Source organism: Natrix helvetica (assembly GCF_964273705.1).
Source record: "Natrix helvetica genome assembly, chromosome: 3".
Taxonomy (NCBI): domain Eukaryota; kingdom Metazoa; phylum Chordata; class Lepidosauria; order Squamata; family Natricidae; genus Natrix; species Natrix helvetica.
In genome coordinates this window covers 84,947,620-84,965,855 of record NC_138549.1, presented here as the reverse complement: position 1 = coordinate 84,965,855, position 18,236 = coordinate 84,947,620, and positions in this window count along the sequence as shown.

Below are 18,236 nucleotides of genomic sequence, written 5' to 3'. Positions count from 1 at the left end.
ATCCCTTCTTTGTGTATCTTGGGGAGGCCATAGAGCTTGGGGCATCTGGAAGATTTCTCTCTGGGGATGATTCTTTGCTGGATCTCTTCACTGATGGCAGAGGCTTTTATTTTGGATTTGGCTTTTATTTTGGATTTGGATAAAAGCCTCTGCCATCAGTGAAGAGTGAAGAGATCCAGCAAAGAATCATCAGCCACAGGCTCTCCTCCTTATCAGCTGAGCCAGGGAAATAGGTATGTATTTGTGTTACAACCCCTGGTATGCCCAAATATGGGAGGGAGCTCACTACTCCCCCTTTCTGTCTTTTGGCTCATTACAGAAAACCATCCAGGCAGAAAACCATATTTTTATTTTTAATGTTGCCTTTGCTATGTTTGTGTTGTATTTGTATTTGTACCTATTTCCCTGGCTCAGCTGATAAGGAGGAAAGCCTGTGGCTTAGTGGCTAATACTTCTGCCTAATATGTAATACAGCCCAGGTTCGAATCGCAGTAAAGGTATGGCTAGCTGATAAGAGCTAAATAGCTTGAAATAGATCTATACTAGTCTCCCTTTATTTATCTCTGTGTGTGTGTGTGTGTGTGTGTGTGTGTGTGTTACAACCCCTGGTATGGCCAAATATGGGAGGGAGCTCACTACTCCCCCTTTCTGTCCTTCGGCTCATCACAGAAGACCATGCAGGCAGAAAACCATATTTTTATTTTTAATGTTGCCTTTTTATATTTGTGTTGTATTTGTACTGATAAATAAATAAAGGGAGACTAGTATAGATCTATTTCGAGCTAATTAGCTCTCATCAGCTAGCCATACCCTTACTGGGATTTGAACCTGGGCTGTATTATATCTTAGGCAGGAGTCTTAGCCACTGAGCCACAGGCTCGCCTCCTTATCAGTTGAGCCAGGGAAATAGGTATGTATTTGTGTTACAACCCCTGGTATGCCTAAATATGGGAGGAAGGTCACTACCATACCAGGGGTTGTAACACAAATACATACCTATTTCCCTGGCTCAACTGATAAGGAGGCAAGCCTGTGGCTTAGTGGCTAAGACTCCTGCCTAAGATATAATACAGCCCAGGTTCAAATCCCAGTAAGGGTATGGGTAGCTGATGAGAGCTAATTAGCTCGAAGGGTATGGGTAGCTGATGAGAGCTAATTAGCTCGAAGGGTATGGCTAGCTGATGAGAGCTAATTAGCTCGAAATAGATCTATACTAGTCTCCCTTTATTTATTTATCAGTACAAATACAACATATATATATATATATATATATATATATATATATATATATATATATATATATATATATATATATATATATATATATATATATATATATATATATATATATATATATATATATATATATATATATATATATATATATATATGTTTTCTGAGGTTTTCGCGGGTGTTTGTATGTATGTCTTTGGTTGTTCGGGTTTTCTCCCGCGTAGAATTGGAAGTATCTTCACGACGTTTCGATGAAGTCTCATTCATCATCTTCAGGCTGGTGCTTCCGGCTTGGTGCTTCCGGCTTGGTGCTTCCAGAAGCAATTGCTCCTGGAAGCACCAAGCCGGAAGCACCAAGCCGGAAGCACCAGCCTGAAGATGATGAATGAGACTTCATCGAAACGTCGTGAAGATACTTCCAATTCTACGCGGGAGAAAACCCGAACAACCAAAGACATACATATATATATATATATATATGTGTGTGTGTGTGTGTGTGTGTGTGTGTGTGTGTGTGTATGCGCGCATACATATACATATATACACATATACATACACATCTCCATGTGTGTGTGTGTGTGTGTGTGTCATGACTTCCAATTAACCTGGGCAGTTTACAAGTAAAAAAAAAAAGTCACAAATACTGAAAGGAATAACAAACAGATCCAGAAATAACATGTAACCTTTAATAGCTTCCTGAATGTCATCAGGGTGGGAGCCATCCTGATCTCTGGAAAGATATCATTCCAGAAATATGCCATGATGGAGAATGCAAGCTTCCTAGCTCCATGAGATGCTCCTTTTGCTTACGTGACAAAACACACTGTGCCTGGTCATATCGGAAGGCAGAAACAATGGGAGACAAGGAGATAAACCTAGGGCTTTATAAGTAAAACCAGCAATCTGACTTGCATCTAGAAGTCAAGTGATAATGAAGCTCTCAAAACAGTGGGATCACATGGGCATAATGAGGCATGCCCAACAGTGCCCTGTAGAAGTTGTGGCTTCAAGGTGACCTTCAAGGGCAGCTCCATGAACAACGCACTAAGGTAATCTATTCATCCATGAATATACCCATTGCTAAACATTCCGAAAGGTGAAAATCCATATGCCATAACATTGCTGAGATTGGGAAACCGTGTTTTAATAGATTTCTTTAAAACACAGAGAGAGCATCACAAACATTTATTTATTTATTTATTTATTTATTTATTTATTATTTATTTATTTATTTATTCACTTACTTACTTACTTACTTACTTACTTACTTACTTACTTACTTACTTACTTATTTATTTATTTATTTATTTATTTATTTATTTATTGGATTTGTCAACCGCTCCCTCTCCCCTAGGGGACTCGGGGCGATGTACAGACAGAATAAAAACATTATAAAACATTACATACAGCAATTACAAAACCCCATAAAAACAAATTAAAAGCAAGTCTGTACAATAGTGCAAAGATTAATTAATGATTAAAACCAAATTAAAATACCCCAAAATTTAAAATAACCGGTCAGGAAAGTCAAGGGATTAGATCATGATTGCGATTGGGTCAGGCCAGCTAATTGGAACAGGTGGGTCTTGAGTTCCTTACAGAAGGAGCGGAGATCAGTAATGATTCTAATGTCAGGGGGGAGGTCGTTCTAGAGGGTCGGGCCCATCACAGAGAAGGCCCTACTCCTGGGCGTCGCCTGCTGGCATTGTTTGGCGGACGGCACCCGGAGGAGTCCCTCTCTGTGAGAGCGAATTGGTCGCAGGGATGTATGGGGTAGGATGCGATCCCGCAAATAACTAGGTCCTGAGCCATGGAATGTTGAAGGAATGGTCCCAAGAGGGGAGATAGGATAGGCTCATGAGTCTAGGTAAAAAATGCAACCTGTTGCTGCCATCCTAAACTTATCAGAGTGAAGTATTATTCCTTTCAGAGAACCACATTTCTTTTCCAGGAGAGGAGAGGAAGGGGAGGGGAGAGGAGAGGAGAGGAGAGGAGAGAAGAGACAAATGAATTGATGACAATTTGCTTCTGAATCAGCTCAAAATGTTGCACTTAAAGACCTAAATAGCCTTTGTCTGATCTCTATATTCTCACTCCAATGAAAGTAGCTCTTCAGAAAATAGATTCTGAGCTGATAGCAGCAGAGTAATGCCTCCTTGAGCACAAACCATAGATGATGAATTTCCATGACACCTTAGAAAAGGAGCCAGTTGAAAACCTTCAGTGTGTTTAAAAATAAGAAGCTAAAGACAACAATAGGTAAGAAGATAGAGTGCCCTATCTTTGTCTGGAAGAAGATAGGGCATTCTTTGAATCACATCATTATGAAGGTACAGGATTGCAACCTTCATGGGACAAATCTTTCCTTTCATCCTTCCCAAGCACCTTTGCTCTATCACAGACACTTAATCAAAGCTTGAGAACTTACTTGAGGAGACAGCTAAAGTCTGCCACAATTCATAACTTTCTGGACAACTAAAATACCCAACATCACTTTTATTTTTAAATGCTAGTGCCAAGAAAACTGCCACATTTTTCCCTCAGTGTTTTTTTTTTCTGTAAAGAACCTGAACTGTGCTGATATTCAGTCAGGGTAGTTTTCTTTCTGATATATCATTACCTCAGAATAAAGTGATGTAGTGACGAGGGATAATGATGATAATTTATAAAACTTGCATGCTGCCTGACTCTCAATACACAGTAAATCCAAATTATTTAAAAAGTAACTGATTTGTGCCTCCTTAACTAAAAATACTGAGATAACTTTTGTCATTTTAGACAAGCTGGTGATACATGAAAAATCCTATATAACATAAAATAAACACCCTGTAAATTTTAAAATGACTTTATAGTATTTGCAAGCTAATTAGTGCTTTTTCCTCTGAATATTCTGAAGCATATTAAATCATATTGACTAACTGATTAGTTCACCAAAACAATTACACAAAGTCTTATGTTTATTTTGCTGTTTTACTCAATATATCAAGTATACTAAAATTCATATAAAATAAGTTAGATGAACGAATTATTTCACTTTCTTGAATACAAATATATATTCAAAAATAGTTATTGTGCATTGTATAGATTCTTACAACTACATTCAAAAATCAGGTTAATCTTATGCAAAGGTGAAAAATCCATGGTTCCTTGACAGATAACAAATTAATTAAGGAGTAAGGATTTAGAACAGTAAGACAAGGAGGAGAATTTGACTGATCTCACTAAAAACTGAAAAATCATCACCATCATACAAAAGTTGTGACAGTTCTTCCATTAGACAGAATGAAATAATTGTTTCAAGAGAATGAAAACACGAGCATGGAAGAAGAGGTGATGTCATATCTACACCATGAAGTCATCATGCAAATTATGTATCTTGTTTCATTTTGGTCTTTGATCTTTGAAACTGATGCAAATAAATAATTTGCATCATATGCCTGATGCCCTAATGCAGGGGTGTCCAAACTTTTTGCGAGGAGGGCCAGATTTGGTGAGGTGAAAATGTGTGGGGCCGATCATTCAGCCTGACATTCTTTGAACCCTTAACATTAAATGCGAATTAACTACCATATTTTTCGGAGTATAAGACGCACCAAGATTTTGAAGAGGCAAATTAAAAAAAAAGTTTTTGCACTCTCCCACGAAAATGGGCCTATTTTTTAAAGGGCATGAATAGCCTTTAAGAGGCTTCTAGAGTGCTCCTGGGGGCTGGGGGGGGGGCAAAGTTGAGCAAAAAATGGCCAGTTTTTTGCTCATTTATGCCCTCCACAGCCCCCAGGAGCACTCTGAAAACCTCCTAAAGGCTATGCACAGCCATTTTGGTGAAGGGGGCAGAGTTTTGGGAGGCAAAAAATGCTTTATTCAGTGTATAAGATGCACCCAGATTTTTAGCCTCTTTTTTGAGGGGAAAAAGATGCATCTTTATACTCTGAAAAATACAGTATTTTATGAAAGACTAAACAAATAACTCCAGTGGGGAGAAGAGGCTGTGGGCCGCTTGAAATTTGAAAAAGGGCCACATTTGGCCCCCGGGCCGCACTTTGGACATGCCTGATGCCCTAATGCATGAAATAGCATTATGTTAATACATGCAACAACATTATAGAATAACGGAGTTGGAAGGGACCTGAAGGTCTTCTAGTTCAACCCCCTGCTCATGAAGGAAACCCTATATCATTTTGGACAAATGGTTGTCCAATCTCTTCTTTAAAATCTCCACAACTCTGGAAGCAAGTTGCTTCATTGATTAATTGTTCTAAGTGTCAGGAAATTTCTCATTAGTTGTAGGTTGGTTTTTCCATCCATTACTTCTTGTCCTGCTTTCAGGTGCTTTGGACAATGGGTTGACCCCCTCTTCTTTGTGGCAGTCCCTCAGATATTGGAATACCACTATCATGTCACAGCTGGTCCTTCTTTTCAACATACTCAATTACTGCAACCTTCAGGAATTCTTCATATGTTTTAGCCTCCCCTAATCATCTTGGTTTACAAAATTACAGTTGTGAATTACAACCAAATTCACTAGCTGCCCTTCCAACTATCTCTCAGAACAAGGCACATCCTTCTATCTCAGGTGTTGAGTTCTTCATAACAACTGCCCATTGCGCTCTCTGGGTTCTGGAGGGATCTTCAGAATGAAGACTTGTGTTATGGCCATGGCACCTATTGGTCCAGACATCTCCTATGATAATGCATTACTCTGAGGTACTATATTCATAGGGAAACAATCAGCTGATTGGAAGAGATGAGTATGGGAAGAAACTGTACTTCTTTATTGCTGTTTAGAAAGATCCCTAGAAGTCTATAGCAAAGGCATTCTTTAAGTATCATAATTTTCTTTTCATTTCTCCATATCTTTAATTAAGAAAAATTAAATACATTTGTCATAATAATAATAATAATAATTTCTCCATAAGGTAACCTTTCTTCTCTCCATCGCAGAGAAACCACTGTTATGAACTAGGACCACATGTATCATTAGGTGCAGTGAGAAAGCTATTTCAGCCTGATGATTTGCGATGGCATGGAAAAAATTAGTTACTGAATTTGATATTATTGTATTTTTGTTGCTGGGAATACCTTTGTGAGTTATTTTTACTAAAATGATTTGAACGGGTTTTAATTAGGCACATTAGCTTATCAGAGTAAGGAACATATTTGATGTTCTATCTAATGTACCTCAATACAAGGGAAAGGAAGGAAGTTCTTTCACACAAAAAAACCGAAAAATTGTATGTTGTTTCCACATATGCTTTCGAAACATGGGAGTGAGGGAAAGATCATTTTTAACATACATAAACTGCACCGAGTGATTTTTATTAATGATCTAATGATCTCCTGGCCATACATTGGCAATTGAGGTCAGTCACAAGGACTGAAACAAAATGGCCAACTCTCCCATCGGTAGGTAAACTTTTATGCTTTTATTTGATGAATTGTTTAAAGTGTAATTGCACGAATTCGAATACCATTTCCGTTTCCACAGCTAATGAATATATAAAATATTTACTAGCCAGCTCCTGCAAAAATGACTCTCACATTATTCATAATATTTTTTCATAAATTGCTCATGCCTCATTTTGCCTTTTTTTCCCCTTCAGCAACCCAACTTAATTTTTACCAACTGAGGATACATGTATTTCTCAACTGATTGATTCTGTACTGGTCAATTAAGTCAGCATTAATTCTTGGCTATTGTTTTTACATAATCTAAATTTTCTGCGTGCATTAAAAGGTTCAGAAGAACCTATCCTAGGAAGAAACTGATATAGAGAAAGATACAAGGTAATGCTTCTTCTGAACTTAATTTTCTCCAGGTTGGTTATCAAATACCAGTTCAAATAAGAAAAAAAAAAGATTTTCTATTAGACAGTTTAATAAAGATTTACAATTTCTGAAGACATACTTATATTATTAATGCCTCCTATTATTACTATAAACAATATAGAATTCTACTGTATTCTCAGTTTGATTTCAGCAACAACTTACAGAATTAATGGTGTTTAAAACTTCACTGAAACCAGCAAAAATAATTGGAAACTGCTACTCACTGAATGTTGTGACATCTTTCTCACAAATCAACATAAGGTCAAAATTAACAAATTAATTTCTTCTTGGAATGGAAGTTTTATACATAACATGCCCATTATTATTATTTTATTATTATTTACATTGTTATTTAGATCTTGCTTCACATACACATTTTCATCATTGATAAATGCAGTTTCATGAGATTACACAAATGTGAAGGTACGATCAATGTTGCTAATTTATATCTAATTCTGTTCAGGAAAGACATTTCCACATACTTATGAAAATCAATGAAGTACTCGGTATAAAATTAAGAAAGATGAAGTTAAATGTATGCAAAATCATTGTTCAGTATTGAATGTCTGAATAGCCACTGGGGGGAAAAAACAACCTTCTTTTTCTCCAGTTTCCATGTTCCTACAACCCAAATACTTCAGCTAAAGATGGTAAACATATATATGATCCAGAAGATAATTGATATCCCTAGATCAGAAAAACTACAGAGCCACCAGAAAGATTGGCAGTGACTCGGGTGTAACCGGAACTTTAAAACCATCAGGATGCCTGTCAGGAATCAGGAAACTGACTTCATGAGAAGACTAAAACTCTAGTTTATGGAACAGGCTGTAATAAAGCTTCATTACCTCCCATCCCTCTTATTTCCTGTTAATCAGAGAAAAGTCTGCCTGAGTTTCTTCCAAATGCTATCCTCTTCCCCAGGATTTAAGTTATGTTTCAGTCCTCTTTGCTTATACAGTATAACCTAGTCTTTCCTATTTCCCTCAAGGTCATCTCCCAGATTCTCTTCCATGTAGCAGACATGTGGATCTCAGTTTGATTACTTCTACAGGTAGTGTCAGGGGAAAAACACCCTGTTGGAGATCAATGGACCGTGGCTGATTCCCTTCCGCATATCTCTTGAGATATTGAGAAAAATAAGTCTTTAAAAGTATTCTAATTAATAAACAAACTTTAATAATAAAATAATAAAAGTAAATGAAACAGAAAATAACTAATTGGTTACATTTTGATAATGAAAGCTACGTTTGCCAAAGTTGGCTGCCGAACAAAGAAGAGAAGAATTTTGGAATGTGTAACGCGTGCGCAATAAATCACTTTCAGATAAGAACCCTTTTTTGTTTTATGACCTGCGCAATAAAGCTTTCTTAGTTTAACTCTTGAGTGTCAATTCAGGCAGTTCAGGCCTAGCAAACCTTTTAACATCGTGACACCCCTTCTTTTGCTAGTCTGGGCTGACATCATCAAATCATCAATTAAGGTACATCTTCTTTCGCAGATACTCGTGTTGATTTGCGGCGAGTGGTTTGTTAAGCATGTCTGCGATCTGATCATGTGTAGAAACATATTGCAATTTAACAAAACCTTGCTTAACTAATTGCTTTGTGTTTTGATAACGAATGTCAATGTGTCTGGACCTAGAACCTGTAAAATGTGACTCAGAAATATAGACAACAGATACATTATCTTCCATCACGGTGATTGGTCGAATCGGACGTGTCCAGATATCTGTGATCAAAGCATCAAACCACGTTAGAGAATTACAAGCATCTGAAACACAAGCATATTCAGCTTCAGTAGATGAACATGAAACAAAACTCTGTTTTCTCACTTGCCAGTAAACAGGACAACCATTTAGGAACATCATGTAACCAGAAGTGCTTTTGCGTGACTTCTTGTCGCTCGCCCAGTCGGAATCAACAAAACAAATCAGCTTTGGTTGATCAGTGTGTGTTGGTTCTAGCAATAACTTCATGTGCTTAGTGTGTTTTAGGTATTTCAACAACTTCTTAATGCATGACCAATGAAATTGTGTTGCCTTACCTACGTGTCGTGATAAAAGATTAACACTAAGTGCGATGTCAGGTCTGGTCCAACTACTAATGTATAATAGTGAACCAATGACTGAACGATAGAGTGTTTGATCCTCGAACTCAGGACTTGGTTCATGTGTTAAGTTGTGAAAATCTGTTTGCATGGGTGTCTTTGTTGTGCTAGCATCTTTCATGTTGCAATGATGTAGAATGTGGTCAATTTTCTCCTCTTGTGAAAGACTAAACCCCTTCTGTGTCTTTTCAATTTGAACACCTAAATAAGTGCTAATGTGTCCTAAAGATTTTAGTGTGAAGTATCTCTGCAAACTTTTAGCAAAAATCTCACTCATTTTCTTATTTGGACCAATATAAACAATATCATCAACATAAACAAGAATTATCTCATATGCATTGTTAGATCTTTTTGTGAACACGCATTCATCAGTTTCGGACTTAATAAAGCCCATTGAATTTAGTTTGTCAGTAAGACATAAATACCACATTAAACCTGACTGTTTCAGACCATAAAGACTTTTGTTCAGGAACCAGGTATCCCCTTCTTGCTTTCGGAATCCTGGAGGGCTTCTCACGTAGATCTCTTCATCTAGGTCTGCATGTAGATAAGCCGTGTCCACATCAAATTGGAAAACTTCTAAACCAAGAATAGTTGCAGTGGTTAAAGCAATTTTTACACTTTCAGTTCTGACTGTTGGTGAGTAAGTGTTTGTGTAGTCCTCAGGATAACGTTGAGCGAAACCCTGAGCTACCAGTCTGGCTTTGTATAAAGACTCACCATTTGGTTTCTTCTTGATTCTGTAGACCCATCGGGTGCCAATGACTTTCTTGTTTGCTGGAGGTTTTGCAGGTGTGAATACATTAAGTTTCTTCAAACTGTCCATTTCATCCTGCATTGCATCATACCATTTGTCTTGTTCTGAATCAGGAAGCTGTTTGATTTGTGTGAATGTCTCTGGAGGAAGAGTAACGTTGCAAATCAAAGGTACTGGTGTTTTTGTCAGTTGCCATGAATAACGTTGTGGAGGGATTCCTTTTGTGGCCCTCTTGGAGCGTCTAGGAACAACAGACCAGTCTTCTTCTTCTTCATCATCATCATCCTCGTCCTCACGTTCGTCGCTAGCATCAGCATCCGCGGGTTGCGAAGACGGAACATCAGGTTGTGAAGAACTGGTAGAAGGAACATCTGCCTGCGAATTGTCATCAGGCTGCGTGGCATCTGGAACACCATCTCTAGGAAAATAAACTTCAGGATCATTGGAATGAATCCTGGACCAGTCAATATCTTCCTCAAAATTAGCAGATTGTGAAATGACAATCACATGTTTAGTATCAATGAATTTGTACCATTTTGAATTATCATCAATACCCATAAATCTCAGTCTCTTTGCTACTGTACCTCCCTTTCTTCTTTGACTTAAGGGAGTGTTCACCATAGCATATGAACCAAAAATGTGGAGGTTCTTGAGATCAGGCTTGTAGCCATACAGCATGTAGAAAGGAGTTTGATTGATTACACTGCTCCAAGTACGGTTGACAATGTAATTTGCATATTTGATTGCTTCACCCCAGTATGCGTTACTGAGATTGGCATCTTCTAGAAGACAACGCATCATGGTTTGTAGAACCCCTTGTCTTCTTTCTACGACTCCGTTATGAGCCGGTGTATATGGAGCAGATGTCTGATGAAGAATTCCATTCTTACGCATCCAGTCCTGGAAACGCTGAGACATGAATTCTGCACCACGGTCACTTTGGATTCTGGCGATGCGAACTTGGTATTGTGTAGAAACAAACGCTGCAAAGTCTTTAAAGATCTGAAAGGTCTCAGATTTCTCTCTCATAGGATATACAAATCCATATCTAGAATGATTATCTACAATTGTTAAAAAATACTTTCTGCCACCAAGTGTTGGTGGGAAAGGACCCACTATGTCAGTGTGTACCAAATCAAAAATGCGTGTTGACAGGCGTGTAGCGTGTTTTGGAATTGGAGCCGCCTTGGATTTAGCCTTTTTGCAAACCGCACAATCCAAAAACACCTTACACCCCTTTAGATCCAAACCTTTTGCGAACTCCGGCATCTTTCTAAGAACACGGAAACTGGCATGCCCCAATCTTCTGTGCCACTTGTGAATACACCTGGAATGCAAAGGTTTACCAGTTAGTGAATTCTCAACATTAACAGTTTCATGAGGACCCTCAGGCTTGCTCTGAGCAATCTGTTTCTGTTTTCTTTGTTTGTTGGCTTTAGGAGCCTTTGGCACAGTAACGCTTTCTCTCTCTGGGACAACTCTCTCTGGGTCTGCGTTGTGCCTTTTTGGAGTTTGCATACTTGCCTGTGCTTGCCCTTTAGGCTTTGGCTTTAAGTAATAAACACCACCAATCAGCATGGTTTCAGCAACAATATCACCATCTTTAACTAAGTAACTTGCTTTTTCGAGGTGGTGAACCTGGAACTTTAACTCTCTAGACAAGTGACTTTGACTAAGCAAATTACTGGTTGCTGAAGGTATGTAATAAACATCAGGGATGTGTGTATCGAGCTCTTCAATGTAAACAGTTCCTTTTCCCATAACCTTGCAAGTGTGGTTGGTGAAGGAATACAGTTCTCGATACTCGGGCTCTGGTTCGCCCATCTCTGTGAAAAGTTCCCTTCTGTGGGTAACGTGCACAGCTGCTCCACTATCTAAAGTCCACAAAAGACGTCTGTCGAACTTTGGATCAGGTTGTGGAACGTTGGTTATGGCCAGTGTTGCAAGCGGAGCTTGTGGATCACGCCTTGGACCACGACGACCTTGTCTTCCGCCTCTACCTTTGCCTCTGGAATCTGTTCCTCTGGGCTGGTACGTGGCGGGAGCTGGAACTCGTTGGGGACAATCCCGGGTGTCATGTCCCACACGGTTGCAGGTGTAGCACTTTGGCATCCTTGGAGCGTAGCCTCTTCCTCGGAAGGGACGTCTGGCTGGAGCCTTTGGTGCTGGAGGCCGTTGCAGATGTGGGGTAGCTAACCTGATAGCTTCGTCTTCCACTAAAAGTCTGCAAACGTGGTTAACTGTGCGTTGAGCAATAGGCACGTAGTTAATCTTTGCAACAGCATCTTTCCATTCATAATTCAATGAGTTAATGATGATGCTAATCATTTGGATATCATCGATTACATGGCCATTTTGTCTCAATTCACTTCTCATTCTTTTCAGTTTGGTCAAATGTCCACCAATTCGTTCACCAGGTTTCAACTTCGAACCATGGAACTCAGACATGAGCAAACATGAGGATTCAATTGAAACGGGCCTGTAGCAATCTTCCAAAATAGCCCATATTTCTTGGGCAGTTGCATCAGGTGGAAAGATACCTTGGATCTCAATTTCCATTGACATGAGTAAAGTCGTGATTGCTCTGTTTTCGAGGTTTCTTATCGCAGGTGTCCAGGGTTGACGGGGAGGATTAAAAGCCATGGAATATGTGCCTTCTCTTCGAAGCAAGAGCGCAATTTCACTGACCCAGGCTTTATAATTCTCTCCTGACTCCTTTAATTTGGACTCACCAGTCAAGGGGGTGACTGTGAATACCTGCTGAGGAATGATTTGTTGCTCTGGTTGCAAAGCTGGTTGTTGAACCAGGGGATGCTGGGGTTGCATCATTGGCCTTTGCGTGGCAACATCAAATTGGCTTCCTTGAATTCGCCTTTGGCTTTGCCTTTTTTCATCTAGGGAGAATTCCGCACCGCCAGGGGGTGTTGAAGACTTAACCTTTGATGGCAAAGTTTGGGCTTCTGTAAAACTCATAGATAGATCTCTAAAAATCTGGTCCAATTGCTTTATCTTTTGTTGTAATAATTTTTCTCCGCCAGCAGATGGCAGTGCAGCTTCACTTTTTGGCTGCCTCTCCTTTCTATACATGGCCGGAAGTTCAATGGGCTCAAAGGGACCACGTGACCTCGGTGACGTGTACATGTCTCTTTGTTCTAATTGACCAATGAACTCTGTGGGGTGTGTCTTAGGCTGTTGTTTTGAAGACAAGATGGCGTCCTCAGACATTTTGGGAATGGGGGAGCTTCTCCTACTTCGCCTTATCTCTTCAAAACACACTCTCGCCTCCCTAGCATATTTTTCAAACAGCTTTAATCGATATAGATAGCTTTGCATTTCTTGCTCATCATCTGGGGGAATTTCATAAAATCTGCTTTCTGCGTGGGAGGATTTTTTTTGTGCCGGCAGTTGCCATTCATCAATCGTTTGATAATCTGCGAGGGTCTGGGAATGGAGTGGCTCTGGCAGAGTGGGAAGTTTTGGCTTGGCCCCCAAAAATTCATAATCTCCTGGAGATATTTTAGAAGGAGGAACCACTGACCTCGTTTCGTGGATGTCGCGTCCTGTAGCTCCTTCTCCCATATTTGGCTCGGCACCTGAAGGAATTTGTTGTTCCTGAAGCACGTTTTGATCTTGCTTCTCTGTGTCCAAGGGAGCCTCCTTGTCAGAAAAAGCTCTTTCCATTTTTCTTCTTTTTTCTTTTTCTCCGACATTGCTAATTAGGCTTAGTCGGTTATCTTAAGATAGCGCGAAGAGAAAATACAGCCATAAATTGTAACCATCTCAGCCGGTATCATCAAAAAGCCAAACTCTGCTACCAAGTTGTCAGGGGAAAAACACCCTGTTGGAGATCAATGGACCGTGGCTGATTCCCTTCCGCATATCTCTTGAGATATTGAGAAAAATAAGTCTTTAAAAGTATTCTAATTAATAAACAAACTTTAATAATAAAATAATAAAAGTAAATGAAACAGAAAATAACTAATTGGTTACATTTTGATAATGAAAGCTACGTTTGCCAAAGTTGGCTGCCGAACAAAGAAGAGAAGAATTTTGGAATGTGTAACGCGTGCGCAATAAATCACTTTCAGATAAGAACCCTTTTTTGTTTTATGACCTGCGCAATAAAGCTTTCTTAGTTTAACTCTTGAGTGTCAATTCAGGCAGTTCAGGCCTAGCAAACCTTTTAACATCGTGACAGGTAGTTCTCAAGGTACAACCATAATGGAGTCTGCCACATGTCACTATGGCCATTATATGAAGTGACTCACCTAACAATGCCCTCCCCCTGCTTTCCTCATTGAATAGTTAAACAAACGCACTGGTCGATAAGTGGAGCATGGAGTGCCTTGAGGGGTGGGGAAGACACTTGGAGACCTAGTGCAGGCACAAGCCGACTGCTTTGGGCCCACCAAGGCCTTCTCTACTCCCTCAGATACCCCATGCTTCGCTTCCCACTCCTTGGGATTCCTGTAGCTGCTGGTGCCACATTCTTACCCACAATCTCACAATTTCACACTTATTTGTTGAAGATCTTCAGAGGGCAGGTGCTTGTGTAAGGAGGAGGAGGATAGGTTGTTCCATTGCTGAGCTTTGTGGCACAATTCCACAAGCACCCATCTTTTTCTGAGCAAAGCTGTCGGTTTCCCTTTCTTGCTAGATGCTAGCCTCATCTTGCAAGCTATCCCATGGGACATTAGGGGCAATTCACTAGACAGTGTTAGCTCAGATTCTTGATTAATTTTTTTAAATCAAAGTTCCTAATCAAAGATTCCTAAGTCAATTGCTGTCATGAAATTAGAAGAAAAGTCTTCTTACGGTTAAAGAACAAGAAAATAGGACTAAATAAGCAATTCTCACACCTGGAAAGAAATTAATAGTAGAGTCTACCCAAAGTCTGTTTGACAATTGTGCTTTTAAACTTGCCCATATGTGGTTTAGGATTAGGGATAAGCAGTAAAGTTGCCAAATTTTATCAAAGTATCATGTTTAATTGAATAATAGGATATTTAGAAGAAGAAGAAATCAGCCTGCGTCAATTTAGTCCTAACAGACAAATATGACATTGAGATGGCTGAGAACAAACAGCTTAGAAAAAACAATTAAACAAATGAATAGATGACAGTTATAACATTGAGGATAGTGATTGGGGTGTTATTATTATCATTGTTGCTGTTATTTTGGCTTCCTCTATCAGAAGCAATGCGGTACATGTTTTAGTGAGATACTAAAGCGCTTGCAGGCTTCCCAGGAGCGTGTGGTTGACTACAAAGGGAACAGAATACTAGATTAAATAAAGCGTTGTTTTCATGTTCTTCTCTGTCAAATGTTGCCACATTAATACAGTTTGGGATGACGTGTAGGATCACTTTGCTGGCACCAACACAACTCTAGTTTGGTTAAATTCAGCCTGGGACTTCTTTCATTGTCTCTGTTGCTGTTATATTTATTGTTCCCTTGTCTTCTAAAAACCTACAAAGTTCACTAGACTCTTAACAAAATAGAGGTACAATTGCATCAACTTTCTATAAATCAACAGGGGCTTTAAGAGAATCATAGTTTTGTTGAAAAAGGAAAATCCTTCCAAGCCATCAGATATTTATTGCCTCTATCATTTTCGAAGCATTACTTGAACAGCTTTTGGAAAATACATCTTTACTATAAACAAAATTCCATCAAATTAAGCCTAGAATAATAACATTCAGTTATGGTCCCTATTAAGGGACCACCAAAACACCTTAAGAGTCTGTTCCCCCATTAAAATGATCTTTTAAAAAGTTGGCTATATTTCCAATGATCTAACGATGCAAAATATAAAAAGTATGCAATTCATGGAATGTTAATTGAGGCAGGAAAAGCTTATTCCTCGTGACCTCTTAATTTATTGAGCTGTGCCACTAAATATTTATAATGCTAATAAGAGGGGAAAGTGTCTCATGTACTTTTAATGAAATCTTTTCTGTTTGTTTTAAGGAAAATATATATATGAAATGTGAGAATAGTGCTTCAAATAAAAGCAGAGAAAAAATAATCTCCCTCTTTCTCTTTTTTAAAAAAGTCTCACAAAAGAAAATACAAAGTTAATACAAAAAACCAAAACACACATTAAATGAAAAATCATGATTAACTTATTAAAGACTATTAAGTATGTAATTAGAAGGTCCATTACATTAAGATACCAATTTCTTTAAACTCTAAAATAATACCTACTGAAACTTTAATTATTTAAACAAGAAAAGAAAAAGGCATGTTATCTTCCCTGACAAAGATTAAAATCAATTTAATTGGTTCTTTGCTGCCTTGACATTATTCTCGCTGTGAGTCAAGCAACAAAAAGAGAAATTAATATTGCAGCTGATAATCAAGTGATATTTTTGCACTCCATCGTATTAAAGTAAAAGGGGAAGGAAAAATTCCTCTTTCTGTTACTTTTGAATCAATTTGAGTACAATGATTTAAACATTAAACAAATAATAATAAAAACATAAAATATGCTATATTCACCAGTGGCTTTTGAAAGAAATTATTTCCGTCAAATGGGATGCTTTTAATGAAGATACGTTCCAAACTAAATATCTTCTCCAAAGAATCAGCAATAATTCTAAACCATTCAAAATTAGTTTAATTAATTCCAAATTAAATACATAATAACCCAGCCATTCAGATACTAAAGGGCATTCTAGAATTGACATTCTCACAGCTATAAAAATAACTTAGTGGAAAATAGCATGTCTGTAAATTGCTGTAATATGTTATTGTGAAAAATGATAACCGCTCTTAGAGATTAAAAAAAAATATTCAAATTACAGAAGATGTAGGAAAGCAAGCAACACTGGAGCAAAGCTGCATAACCTGAGGGTATTATCAGTTGATTTTTTTTAAAAAAAATGTTTTATTCTTTCAGTCCCTTTGTTAAGGCCCAGCAAGTGAGTGAATATTCAGCAGTATCTACACTCAGCAAACTAATGTATCTGATTGTAAGAAAGTGGCATTGTGAAATATTTATGAGTGCTGAAATACAAACCTGTATGGGGCCTCATCATCTCTTATCAGCCCTTGTTAACTTTACAGATGATAAGACGCACCAGAATAACGGAGGTTGTCAAAACTAATAGATCTAAGGGACGCTATGCCAACAGGGTTTCATAAAGAGATTTCCAGGAAATTGTAATTCTTCCCTTCTCATTGTTTGGATTCTCATAGCCTGATCATCAAAACATTGAGATATTTTCTGCTGCCAGTATGTCTTAAGGTTGGTCTAGGGCAAGATTATTTCTTACATATTGCAAGACTGAGTGCATTATTAATATAAACAAAGCATGGATGAGTAGGTGGAAGCACTACAGTCAACTTACAGTCTATTCCCTGATCTCAAGGATCATGCCCATCCAACTATGTATGCATTTCAGTCATTTTATCATAGGGTGAGGAATATAGGGAAGAGACTTTGTAAATGATCCCCTTTTACATGGAAAGAAACAGAGTTCCCTGGGAATTCAGCTGTTTCCTACTTTAAGCAAGCCAAGCAGGATAAGAGCAAGTAATAATAATAAAGGTGGGATATACATACATTCTGTACATACAATACAATACAATACAATACAATACAATAGTAGAGTTGGAAGGGACCTTGGAGGTCTTCTAGTCCAACCCCTTGCCAAGGCAGGAAACCCTATACCATTTCAGACAAATAGCTATCCAACATCTTCTTAAAGACTTCCAGTGTTGGGGCATTCACAACTTCTGGAGGCAAGCTGTTCCACTGATTAATTGTTCTAACTGTCAGGAAATTTGTCCTCAGTTCTAAGTTGCTTCTCTCCTTGATTAGTTTCCACCCATTGCTTCTTGTTCTACCCTCAGGTGCCTTGGATAATAGTTTGACTCCCTCTTCTTTGTGGCAACCTCTGAGATATTGGAACAATGCTATCATGTCTCCCCTAGTCCTTCTTTCTCTTAAGCTAAACCTACCCAGTTCCTGCAACCGTTCTTCATATGTTTTAGTCTCCAGTCCCCTAATCATCTTTGTTGCTCTTCTCTGCACTCTTTCTAGAGTCTCCACATCTTTTTTACATCGTGGCGCCCAGAACTGAATGCAGTATTCCAAGTGTGGCCTTACCAAGGCATTATAAAGTGGTATTAACACTTCACGTGATCTTGATTCTATCCCTCTGTTGATGCAGCCTAGGACTGTGTTGGCTTTTTTGGCAGCTGCTGCACACTGCTGGCTCATATTTAATTGGTTGTCCACTAGGACTCCAAGAGCCCTTTCACAGTTACTACTACTGAGCAAGGTATCACCTATACTGTACCTGTG